The sequence below is a fragment of the Eschrichtius robustus genome, chromosome X (genome assembly GCF_028021215.1).
Source record: "Eschrichtius robustus isolate mEscRob2 chromosome X, mEscRob2.pri, whole genome shotgun sequence".
Classification (NCBI taxonomy): Eukaryota; Metazoa; Chordata; class Mammalia; order Artiodactyla; family Eschrichtiidae; genus Eschrichtius; species Eschrichtius robustus.
The window spans coordinates 32,962,493-32,974,122 of record NC_090845.1 but is presented as its reverse complement, the minus strand read 5'-3'; positions in this window follow the sequence as shown (position 1 = coordinate 32,974,122).

Below are 11,630 nucleotides of genomic sequence, written 5' to 3'. Positions count from 1 at the left end.
TTATTTCACTTAGCTTAATGTTTTCAAGGTTCATCCATGCTGTAGCATGTGTCAGAACTTCATTCTTTTTATGACGGAATAATACTTGACTGTATGTATATATATATATATATATATACACACAACACATTCTGTGTATTCATTCATCTGTTCATGAATTTGGGTTGCTTCCAAATTTTTATTGATAAAGGCAAAAAAGGAAAGACTTCAACAAAATTTAAATGAAAATACTCTTAAGTGGCTCTTTTGTCAGTCTTCTAGTAATATTGGGCTGGCCAAAAAGTTCGTTTGGGTTTTCCATAAGATGGTATGAAAACCCGAACGAACTTTTTGGCCAGCCCAATATAATGCTTAACTTGTCATGGCTGAGTTTACTTTCATGCATTTTATTTAACACATGAGATAGAAAATGCAGACCATTTATGGGACTACTGAATATATTGTCACCTTCAGAGTACATTGTTGAATGTCAGGATTTTCTAAAAACACAGCCAACTTCCAAACGAGTAGTTTCAGCTAAGCCCAAACACCCACTGTCTCATTGTCATTCACGCATGATTTTTCTAGTCTATGTAAATGAACCAATCAACAAACTAGCAAATCAGAACAACCCCACCACTCACTATTGCTTGCCATATTGCTATATCCAACGGCTAACGGTTAGTCTCTTTTTTTTTTAGAAAGTTTAGTTTTATTTATTTATTTATTTATTTTAAAATTTATTTATTTTTGGCTGTGTTAGGTCTTTGTTGCTGTGCGCGGGCTTTCTCTAGTTGCGGTGAGTGGGGGCCACTCTTCATTGTGGTGCGCAGGCTTCTCATTGCGGTGGACTCTCTTGTTGCGGAGCACAGGCTCTAGGAGCATGGGCCTCAGTAGTTGTGGCACGTGGGCTCAGTAGTTGTGGCTCACGGGCTCAGTAGTTGTGGCTCGCGGGCCCTAGAGCACAGGCTCGGTAGTTGTGGCGCACGGGCTTAGTTACTCTGCGGCATGTGGGATCCTCCCGGACCAGGGCTCGAACCCATGTCCCCTGCATTGGCAGGCAGATTCCCAACCACTGTGCCACCAGGGAAGTCCCAGTTAGTCTTAATCTTATTTGAAATGTCAGCATATTTTGATTACAGCTGATCTCTTCCATCTCATGAAAATACCTTCTGCATTTGCTTTTGGGACATCACAGTCCTGAGGTTTTCATTCTCCCAGGCCATCACTTCTCAATCCCCCTTGCTGCTTGCTCCTCTTCTCCCTTACGTTTTTAACATTGGAGTACCCTAAGGATCAGTCCTCACACCTCTTCTCATCTCTTCATTCCTCCCCTTGCTGATATAATTTCAAGTTGGAGTTCTGAACACCATCTACATTATAATGAATCCTTAATCATATCTCCAGTATGGGCATTTCCCCTGAACTTCAGACTCACAATGTTCAACTGCCTACTTGATGATTCCTGTGTAGATATCTAACAGACATTTTTAAAATGACGTGTCTGAAATTGAACTCCTAATCTTTCCCATACACCTGCTCTTTCCAGTCTCAGTTAATGCCAACTCTATCCTTCCAGTTGCTCAGACCAAATTCCTTGATGTTATTCTCCAATCCTCTCTTTCTCTTACACCTATTCCCAATCTGTCAGGAAATCCAGTAGTTCTACTTTCAAAATATATGCAGAATCCGATTAATTCTTTTTTAAAAAACCACTTCATTGAGGTATAACTGACATACAAAAGTTGTGCATATTTAATGTACACAACTTAATGAATTTGGGTAAATAAATATACACTTGTGAAACCATCACCACAATTTACGTCACAAACATACTTCCAACACAATTACCATTCAGTCACTGTTGTTGCTCTCCCAGATTACTATGGTAGCCTCCCCCAGTTTCCCCACTGATTCCACTCTTGCTGCCCTACAGTCTGGTCTTAACACAGCAGCCAGAATGATCCTCTTAAAGTCCATTGGAGCATGTCACTTCTCTGCATAAAATCTGCCAATGCTTCCACATTTCTCTGAGAGTAAAACCTCAAACATTTAAAATGTTTAACAAGGCCCTATATAATCTGGTCCCTTTATAATCTCATTTCTCAATTTCCCACTATCGCCTCTCTGCTTACTTTGGTGTCCTCTTCAGACACCCCAGGTGAGTTCCTGCATCAGAGATTTGGCACTGACTGTTCCTTTTATCTGAAATGCTTTTCCTCCAGATATGTGTGTGACTGATTTTACCCTCTTCTTTTTGGCAGGGATGCTGCCTGTCAGTGTGAAGGCTGTGCTCTACATCAGGGCACCTGGATAAGAGGTAAGTGGGTACAGAACCCATGCCTCCAAGGCCCAGATTTTGCTTCACAGTAAGAGGCATCCTGACTGGTCTCACAAGTCCTGGTTTTCCCTACTGTTTTAACCATGAATTTCATCAGCCATGGCATTTAGTTAATAGGATGCCAAAGAGCTCCCTACAAATTTCCTCCCATCAAGAGACCATTCAGTCATCCCTAGATCCTCAGTCTCCCTGATCTGTGCATAGTCTTCTTTTACCAATGTTAAAAAATAGTAAATAGATAGAAGTACAACTTAAATATGATATTAAACAAATAAAAAAGCTTTTAAACTTCATTTGTCTAGGAAGAAACCAACTATCATCAATTCTACTTGATTTTGTGCCATGTTTTGGTTTCTGTTATTTCTTAGTGAACAGGGCCCCTTAGTTATCATTATTATATGCTGCAACATAGAAAACTCAAGGGCATATATTAAATGAAATTATTATTATGGTGATGAATGTTGTTATTAAGATGTCTTGGGAAATGAACTGATAATAGCTGGAATATAAATGAACTTCTCTCTTGAAAATATTTTGTTCCTCTTCATTCTAAAGATGTTTGTATAGGATACCAACTAGCAATACCCATAGCAAGACACTCCTTTTCCAGAACTTTTACAAGGACTACTGTACTTGCCTTGGATGCCATGAGTTATTCACAGATCAGGACCACTCCATTCGAGTTCATACTATTATTGCAGTCATTTCAAATGATATACATATGTGTAAACACACACATATATACATACCTGTGTCTGCATGTTCCCAAAATTTTATATATGTTATATGCTATTATATATAGCCTTAGAGAGACCCCGTTTCAAGCCCAAATTCTGTGTTTAATTCCTCAAGAAACAGATAATACACTCTGGACCTGGCCATGAGGGTATACATGAGTTTCTTATCCTTTATAAAAGTCCTTGATTTCTCATCAAGATGGTACAGTGAATTCACACTTTGACATTATGTCTCCACTCCAAGGAGATAGTAAATGATAATGCTTAAAATAGAAAACAGTGGTATAGTCAGGCCAAAAGTAACAAGATAAAAGTCATCAAGGACCATAAAGGGAAGACCACATCCATCTCACACTATTTTCCACGTTGGCTTCTGAAACACAGGCCTGTGACTCAAATATATCAAACCAGATCTTGCCTCAGGGCCTTTACACATGTGCTTTCCTCTCCCGCGAGTGCCAGGTATGCTTTTCCCCTCGCCTTCTGCCTGGTTGGCCTTTTCTCAACATTTCCATCTTAGCTCCAAATGTCACCTCCTCTGAGAAGCCCCCAGGCTTGCTCCAGCACATATCCCTCTTTTATTTTAATCATATGCATCATTATCTATTTACCTGTTTATTTACCCTTTGTCTCCTTGTATAACCTCACCCACAACTAGAAGGAAATCCCATGGGGGCAGGGGAAAAAAAAAAAAAAAGGACCATAAAGGGAAGAGCAAAACAATTCAGTTTCTAGGTGGTAAATCACACAAGTATTTTGGGGAATGGGAGTATTTTTCAAATCCCATGCTTGAATTCAGAGGCTGAGGAGTGTTCCCTCCACTTGTAAAAGGAGACCAAAAGCATTGTTGGGGAGTTATTGCTGTGCTGATGAACTGCATGAAGTTTCCACCTGGCTGAGAGATGGGTTTACAATACCAAGATTACAGTGGGGCTGGAAACCGAAGATGATCATGTCCAATCTTGTTCTGGAAAGGGTGGTAGAAGGGAGGGTTCCCTAGGGCTCTGTGGACCAGGCGGAAGCAACTGTAAAATCTCTAAATAGAACAAGAAGCTACACAGTGAGGGGGCATGTTTACTTTCTACTGTTGCCTAACAAATTACCATAAACTTAGCAGTGTAAAACAATACCTATTTGTTAGCTGGGAGTTATTTTCAGATTCCAGAAGCCACCTGCATTACTTGACTCATGGCACCTTCCCTTGTTAAATCTAGGAATAGTGTGTCAGATCCTTCTCATGCTTCAAATCGCTCTGAATTATTCTCTTGCCTTTCTCTTCAGCCACCCGCTAGAGGCAGAGCTCAGGTGATTAGATTAGGCCGACCTGGAAAATCTCCCTTTTAAAGGTCAACTTTGCCAAATAACATAACACAAACACAGAAGTGCTATCTCATCACATGCACAGGTTCCAGGATATATGGTCGGAAATTCTGGAGCTGTATTAGTTTCCTGTAGCTGCTATAACAAATTCCCACAAGCTGAGTGGTTTAAAACAATAAAAATTTACTGTCTCCCAGTTCTGGAGGCCAGAAGTCTAAAGTCAAGGTGTCAGCAGGGCACTCTCTCTGTAGGCTCAAAGAGAAAATCTATTCCGTGCCTCTTCTAGCTTTTGGAGGCTATTGGGATTCCTTGGCATTCTGGGTACCTCTCTGTCTCCTCACCTTTACACTGCCTTCTCTATTGCATGTGTCTGTCCAAAATCCATCTGCCTTTTCCTTACAAATAAGATTGCATGTGAATGTATTTAGGACTCATGCAGATAATCCAGGATAAGCTCCTCTTTTCAATATCCTTAACTTAATCATACATTTTGCCACATAAAGTAACATTCACAGGTTTCAGGAATTAGGATATGAGCATATATATTTTGGAGTCACCATAAAGCCCACTCACTATAAGGGCCATTCATAGAAATTCTGCCTACCACAGGGCAAGAGGAAGAAAACAACAAGATAGAAAACAAGACAAACTAACAAAAAAATCCCATTCAAAAATACGTCTGAAAAGCAAAATTCAAAGTTATACAATAAAATCCAAATGCTAAATATAAATAAAAAACTCAGAATATGATGCAATTTCCAATTAAAGTAATTGATGGAAGAGCCTGACAAGGAATTTGTGATATGTATGTCTGAGATGCCCAAAGAGGAGATGAAGAAATAATTGTTATAAAAAAGTACAATTTGGAAAGAAATTAGTCGGAAATGAAGGAGAGTAAAATATGAACAAAACTAAATATTGTGAAAAAAAGAAAATATTTTAATTGAATAAAAAAAACCCTATGATCTTTATCAAGAAGGATAAAAATCTGCTGCTGCCCCTGATGTAGATTCTATAACATTTCTGCCCTTGCATGGAGAAACACTGCTAGACAAATAGTGGAATTTATCACTAATGTGGATTTCTACCAGGGAAGCACTTTCCCCCAGATTATATTATAATTATACCAATACTACAGTGTTTTTTATGTTATAACAGATATAAAAGTGTAAGTTTTTTAAACTTCAACCATACCAGCCCTACCTTCCCACTGTGAACAGGGCAAACATGAGGAGTCCCACATCAGTGGTGATGTGGTACAACTAGACAGGCAATTAAATGACATGAAAAGAGGAGCCCTGCACCATCAGTGCCTTAGTGTGACTGGACAAAGGACATGGAGGGAGCAAAGAAGAGCAAAATGTGGGCAAAACTCTCATTCACCAGTGCACTGGTGTAGCTGGGTAGGTGATGTGAGGAGAACAAGGATGAAGAGCCCCGCTTATTGTGGCAGTGGTATAACCGGCCAGGGCATGTGGATGGGGAAGAGAGGAACCCCACACATTCATGCGGTGGTGGAACTGGCCAGACGATGTGATCACAGATTATAGCACGAGCCATACTCCATCAGCCAAGAGATAAGGGGACAAAGGATGTGAACAGGACAAAGAAAAGGAGCACCAAAATGCCTGTGCAGTGGAGCGACTGGACAGAAGAGAAAAGACCAAAAGGGCAGTCTTACCCATCGTGCAGCGAGGTATCTGGGCGCGGAATGTGAGTGGGGCAAAGACCGCGTCCCGATGCGTAGCGCGGTTGTGTAACAGGGCAGAGGAGGAGACGAGTAGGAAGGGGAGGAACTTAACGGTGTCGATGAACCGGTGCTCCCGGGCTGGGAATGTGGACAGGGAAAGAGGACCCCGCACCAGCAGTGCAGTGGTGTGAATGGACAAAGAGGGGGAGTACAGCATCGTCAGCACAGCTGAAGGACCAGGCGGATGAAGTGAAACACGGGAGAAGGAGCATCTCCCAAGCAGAGTGGGCTGGCGTGTGGGGGGAAGGGATGTGAACAGCGCACGGAGGAGCAGCCGCACACGGTCAGTGCAGGGGTGTAGGTGGACAGGGCGTGTGAACGCAGTGAGAGCAGGGGCCCCGCCTCATCCCTGTGGCGGAGAAACCCGGCGGAGGAGGCCTAAGTGTCACCGCGGTGCCACCCGGCACCTTCAGTGCAGTGAGCGTTCTGGGCTGGTTTTGAGAGTACGTTCTAATCCAGTTCTAATGTTTCTAATAACATCCCTCAGGAACCCCCTTCAATTTCTGAGACCATGAGCCCCCATCCCTATCTCCTGGGGTACTTTGTTAACTGCCTGGCATTAGTTTAGTCCCGTCTTGGAATCCATGAATATTTGAATGTTAACAATTCCTCTGTCTCAGAACAATTAAGCCACAGCATCCCTGAGAGGTGGCCACAGGGGCTGTCCAGGAGAGGCACAGCCAGGCTTCTTAACAAACACTGCTGAAGAAAATAGCCCCTCCCTGAAAGACTGTGCTTTCTGCCAGGGGCTATGGGAAAAAAGCGCGCCTCAGTGGAAACCAAGATACTCAGGGCTGTACTGAGCAGATGCTGTCACTCTGTTCGGCACGCTACCAGCTTCAACCTGCTGATGCACCACTGCCCTGCTGGGTCTCCCTGAGGGATTCCCTGTGCTACCCGAGGACCTGATGATTCCTGCACTTCACTGCTGACCACAAGGCAATTCTTGGATGGTGCTATGGTCTGAATATTCCTCAGCCCAAGGTGATGGTATTAGGAGGTGGGGCCTTTAGGAGGTGATTAGGTCACGAGGGCAGAGCCCTCATGGATGGGATCTGTGGCCTTATAAAAGAGGCCCAGGGAGATCCCTTGCCTCTTGCACCACATGAGGACATAGTGACAAGGCACCATCTGGGAAGCAGGATGCCCTCACCAAACACCAGATCTGCCGGCACCATGATCCTGGACTTCCCAGCCACCAGAACTCTGAGAAATAAATGTCTGTGGCTTATAAGCCACCCAGTCTGTGATGTTATGTTACAGCAGCCCAAATGTACAAGACAGATGGGCTCTTTGGTTTTACAGTAATTTACTATAATTGGATACATTAAGAATTTGGTGTGTTGTGGCCACCCAGACACTGGCTTCTGAGCACCTCCCCCGCCCCCGTGTTGCAATGCAATTCCTTGTAAATCATACCTAATTTTATATCATGAGTACACAGTCTTATTTTCCACAAGATCCCCGCCAAGAGCTGAAAGCACACTCCCACAATGGCTTTTATAGCCAAGGACCACCTATAAGATTGACTGTAAGATTCAATGATCTGCCTTGCCCTTCCCTGAAAAGTAGCACAACTCTCCTCCCTTCTCTCTGACTATCCACAGGTTCCTCCTCCCCTCTGACCAACAGGCAATTCTTGGAGAGTGTCTTGGGTTGTATCATGTATAAAAGACAATCTGAAATTTTGATGCATTAAGAAACCAAGGTATGAAGGTAACCCAGCTAATGGGTGGTAATCACTAAATTGTATGCAGTTTTTACCAAACCACAATTCTTTCTTAAAAATTAAATCTGTTGTCTTGTTTCCGCAACAACATTCATCAAATGTTGCTTACCACTCAAACAACGGTAAATAGTGTCATAAATGCAATGATGGAAAAGAACATAGTGTTATAAAAGTTTAAGAAAGAGTGGGATAAGATTGACTTCCAGCATGAGGCATGTCCACAGACTCACTCCCCAATGAAACTGGTGACAACTATAATAAAAAAATACCCAAATGGTGAAATGGTTCTAAGGGCAAACAGCAAATGAAGAAACATCTATTCAAGAAAATCACTAATAGTTCCCATAAGAAAGGTAAGATTGAAATATTTGAACCAAGTCTTCTCCTTTCCTAGACCCTCTGAGTTCAGTGAGTTACAGATTCCACTCCAGACTGCTGCAGGGCTCCCTCTCACCCCGGCTCCCAGCTGGAGGACTTTCTTCCCGGGAGGAGCAAGGCTTCAGCTTATAGTTAGCCCTCCATATCCATGGTTCCTCTATATCTGCAGTTCCACCATATCTGCAGATTCAACAACTGCAGATGGATCATGTAGTACTGTAGTATTTACTATTGAAAAAAAAAATCCATGTATAAGTGAACTCATGCAGTTCAAACCTGTGTTGTTCAAGGGTCAACTGTAGTTTCATTTTGCCTGCATCATCCCATCCACCAGGATGGTATTTTTCATTGCCAAGATGGAACTTCCCAGCCTGAGAGTTCCTCTCACTGGGAAAAGGACAGTGGAGTGAACAACCAACTTCCCCAGCCTTTCAGGGCACTGCATGAAGAACCCACTTTGGTTTCACTCCAACTAGAGACAAACAAGCTGAGACATCTAGATGTGGCTAGGAACAAGGAAGAAGAAGTGTAGGGCCACCAGTATCAGCCACACAGCGGGAGGGACCACAGTTCCCTGCTCTGCAGAGGACCTCAGAAGCCCCTGGGGATACTGCAGACTCCTCCAGCTTTCATCACTGAGGAAACCAATGGCCAGCAAAGTTGCTGCAGACCCCCTGCAGAAGTCACCACTGAGATTTTCTCTCCACATATCTTCACAATCAAAGATGCCCACCACCTGTGTTCTTCCCGTTCCCTCCGTACTGCCCTGCAAGAGCCCCAGATACACATCAGCAGACAGCCCCAGCCTCTGTGGCTGTACAGGTGCTTAAGCCCCTGTGGCCAATCACTACCACTGTGTGTGCACCTGTGGCTGCCCCATAGCTGCACCTGGACACTCCAGCAGCCAAGGCCCGCAGAGCTGCTTGTGGGCCCATATCTGGCGCTTACTCCCGTCACTGGCCTGCACTGCTACACACCCATGCCTAACCTCTGTAGCCACAAGAATGCATGCCAATAGCCAGGGCCCCTGAAGCTACTCATGTGCCCTTGGTTGGCATTGGCCCTTGGTGCTTGCCACTCATGTGTCTACATCTGGCCCCTGCTACTACACAGGTACCAGCAGCCAGCCTGTGTGGCTAACATATATTGGGTTGGCCAAAAAGTTCATTCAGGTTTTTCTGTAAGATGTTATAGAAAACCCGAACGAACTTTTTGGCCAACCCAATACATACCACTGGCTCTAGCCACAAGGACCACTTGCCCTAGTCCCTAGCCACTGGACCTGGAGGTATCACTGAGGGCCCCAACAGCATTTTCAGCCACTGCAGGTCTCCTGCAGCTCTAAGGATCATGCAGTTGTCAATAACATTGAGCCAAGAGGCCTCAATGGACAATACAACACGTCTTCCAGGGCCTGGAGCTGCCATAGGCCCCCACACTTGGAGCTCCATACCACTGGATTCAGGGCCACAGAATCCTCCAGCATGCCCAACACACAGGGGAAGGTATTTCCTTATAGAAGTCAGTCTATAAAGTCTAGAAGAGCTCACTGCTTCTTCAAATGCACAGACACCTATGTAAGGCTACCGGGATCATAAAGAATCAGGGAAATATGACACCACCAAAGGAATACAAAAACTTCCAGTAAATTGACCACAAAGAAATGGAGATCCACAAATTGCCTGACAGAGAACTAAAAAGAATTATTTTAAAGGTGTTCAGAGAGCTACAAGAAAAGAGAATCAAAGCATACCACTATGTAAAATCATCAATTCACAAAGGAAGACAGCAAAAGGGGATGAAAAGAACAAAGGATCTACGAGACAGACAGAAAAAAGATTAATAAAATTCCATTAGAAAATCCTTACTTATCAATGAGTATTCTATATGTAAACAGATTAAATTCTTCAATCAAAAAACATAGTGCCTGAATGGATAAAAAAACAAGACCCAACTATATGCTGCCTACAGAGACTCACTTTAGCCTTAAGACACACATAAGCTAAAAGTGAAGGCATGGAAAAAGATATTCCACACATGTGGAAACCAAAAGAGAACAAGGATAGCTATACTTATATCAGAAAAAACAGAATTTAAGTCAAAAACAACAGGAGATAAAGGTCATGATCTAATGATAAAGGAGACATATGAAGAGGATATAACAATCATAAATATATGTGTACCCTACATCGGAGCTCCTAAATATATGAAGCAAATACAACAGATCTGAAGGGAGAAATAGACAACAATACAATAATAGGGTACTTCAGTACTCCACTTTCAACAAAGGATAGATCATCTAGATAGAAAAACAATAAGGAAACATCAGACTTGAACTATATTTTAGACCAAAGGGACATAACAGACGGATATAGAACATTCCATCTAACAGCAGCAGAATACATATTCTTCTCAAGTGTACATGGAACAGTCATCAGAATAGATCATATTTTAGGCCACAAAACAACTCTTAAGAAATTTAATTTAATCTTTTAAAAGATTGAAATCAGGGCTTCCCTGGTGGCACAGTGATTAAGAATCCGCCTGCCAGTGCAGGGGACACGGGTTAGGGCCCTGGTCCGGGAAGATCCCACATGCCGTGGAGCAACTAAGCCCATGCACCACAACTACTGATCCTATGCTCTAGAGCCCACGGGCCACAACTACTGAGCCCACGTGCCACAAGTACTGAAACCTGCACAGGCACCTAGAGCCCGTGCTCTGCAACAAGAGAAGCCACCACAATGGGAAGCCCACGCACCGCAGCAAAGAGTAGCCCCCGCTTGCCGCAACTAGAGAAAGCCCTCACACAGCAACGAAGACCCAACACAGCCAAAAATAAATAAATAAAATAAATAAATTTAAAAAAATAATAAAATAAGATAAAAGACTGAAATCATACCAAGTATCTTTTCTGACCACAATGGTATGAAACTAGAAATCAATAACCGGAAGAAAACTGGAAAAATTCACAAATATGTGGGAATTAAAAAACATGCCCCTGAACAACCAATGGGTCAAAGAAGAAATCAAAAGGGAAATTAAAAAAATATTTTGAAACATATGAAAACAGAAATACAAAACACCTAGACTTATAGGATACAGCAAAAGCAGTTCTAGGAAAGAAGTTATAGTGATAAGCTTATAGTATACATTAAAAAAAAAGAAACAAATTGAATTAACAACCTAAGTTTATACCTGAAGGAACTAGAAAAAGAACAACAAAGTAAGCTCAAAGTTAGCAGAGGGAAGGAGATAATAATAAGAACAGAAATAAATGAAATATGAAATAAGAAAAAAACAGAAAATTTCAACAAAACTAAAATTTGGTTTTTTGAAAAGATAAACAAAATGACAACATTTTAGCTAGACTTACCAAGAAAAAAAGAGGACTCA